The 1,991-nt window shown below is 43.8% G+C and overlaps 1 protein-coding gene across 1 annotated transcript in view; it reads right to left on the minus strand.

Moving 5' to 3' along the window:
* Positions 1–1,438: 1,438 nt before the first annotated feature.
* Positions 1,439–1,991, minus strand: part of gins4 (GINS complex subunit 4 (Sld5 homolog)) — a 9,898-nt gene continuing 9,345 nt past the window's right edge. Inside the window, exon 8 of the mRNA XM_020520704.2 lies at positions 1,439–1,726. The gene's annotated coding sequence lies outside the window, so the exon portion shown is untranslated. The remainder of the gene's footprint in view (positions 1,727–1,991) is intronic.

Raw genomic sequence — 1,991 nt, forward strand, 5'->3', positions numbered from 1 at the left:
GGAATACAATGTTACGGCTGCAGAGAAGGTGCACAAAGAGTGAGATCAACATTAAACGTAAAATTTGAGCGGTCCATTCAGAAAGCCTGTCATTTGCCTTCCGAACTGCTCACTCGGTCTTCATGTTAGCTGTGAGGTCCTTGCTCATTTACACCAAAGTGTCTCAGAAGACTAACATTTATACGTTTCGTAAACGTTCTGCTTTTCCGATTCGTACAAGCCAAAGTCAGCAATCTCACACTTCCCTGCATGAAACTCCATCTGGCACTTTGCTGCTTCCTCGCTGAGAACCTGTCACTCTCTCTTTGCAGTGTCCTCCCTGATAACTTACATTTCCACCGATCTTCATTCCATCAGCGATCCATTACTCTTCTGCTTCATTGGCAATAGCTGAGGCCCCCAACACTGCTCTCCACCAGTTGTAGGCTGCCAATTTGAAAATACTCTGCTTATGCCTCCCTTTGCTTTCTGTTTATTAACCATAACTCTATCCATGTTAGTATATCACACCCCCAACTCTCATCTTGCATATTACTCTGTCACAGAGTCATATAGCAGGGAAACAGACCCTTCGGTCCAACCAGTCCATGGCAACCATAATCCCAAACTAAACTGGTCCCACCAGCCTGCTCCTGGCCCATATCTCTCCAAACATTTCTTATTCATGTACTTAGCCAAACGGTAACTGTACCCGCATCCACCACTTCTTCTGCAACTTTATTCCACACACAAAACACTCGGTATAAAATAAATTGCCCCTTATGTCTTCTTTCAATCTTTCTCCTCTCACCTTAAAAATATGCCCCCCAGTCTTGAAATCCTCCATCCTAGGGAAAAGACACCTGCCATTCACCTCTATAAGGTCACCCTTCAACCTCCTACACTCCAGTAAAAACAATCACAGCCTATCCAGTCCCTCCTTATGACTAAAACCCTTATGTGTGGCACCTTATCAAATGTCCTCTTCGAAATCCAAATATACAACTTGTCCTGGTTCCCCTTAATCTACCCTGCTCAGGTACAAAAGCTATAACACAATCTCCCTTTGGGTTTCTCTGATCACATTCAGATTTCCTGGTTGAACTTTCGAGACTTATTTCAGAATAAATTGATTCTTTAATGTCCTTCATGGAATAAATTTTGTTGTTCTTACCCAACCTGGCTGAAACCTGGTTCAGTCTGAACTGCCCTTTGAAATGGCTGAACAAAGCCCTCAGTTCAAGGGCAAGGAGGGATGGGCAGCAAAAGTTGGCTTTGCCAGCAACTCTTGCATCCCAGGGAATTTTTGTTTTAAATTCCAGCATTTGAGAGAGGACTGATGGGTCCGCAGCTCCCTGTTCCCTCTCCCCCTAGCAGTGTCACACTCACTAACTCCCAAACATACTATTCCGGAATCTAGGCAATGTTGGAAAAATATAACCAGCTCGTCCACCATCTCTGCAATTAGCTCTTTTATTCAGGTCGGGTTTAGGCCATCTGATTTGTTGAATTTCAGTCTCTCTGCTGATTTTTGTAACCTCAATTTCCTCACTCTTTTTTAGTACACAGGATGATGTTTTATTTCTGGTCTGAACCTTTGCGAATCACTGTGAAGGCTGGTCAAAAAAAGTGACGAATAATTTTATTTGCTTTCACGGTAATAACCAGACGCGCTCACAAACAGGACAAGTTAGCGTGGGGACAACGTGGGCTCACAAATCCTGGACGTTCATGCAGGTAACAGGTTCTGAAAAGAAATTTTCAAAAACAAAACTTCATTAGCTCCTCCTCTTCTTTCCAAGTGTACACACTCTGATGGCCCCTGTTCCTCTAAACTTGACACTCTCTCCCTATCTGTGTTGTATCCAACAAACCCTGACACCTAACAACAACACAAACTGACTGGCGAAGCAAATAAACTCATGTGTAACCAACAAGGAAATTGCCAAATGTGAAGGAAATCACAGAAGCTGGCCAGAACTTAAAGAAACTTGGGGGGGGGGGGGGGGGGG

Source organism: Rhincodon typus, chromosome 40 (genome assembly GCF_021869965.1).
Source record: "Rhincodon typus isolate 14 chromosome 40, sRhiTyp1.1, whole genome shotgun sequence".
Lineage (NCBI taxonomy): Eukaryota > Metazoa > Chordata > Chondrichthyes > Orectolobiformes > Rhincodontidae > Rhincodon > Rhincodon typus.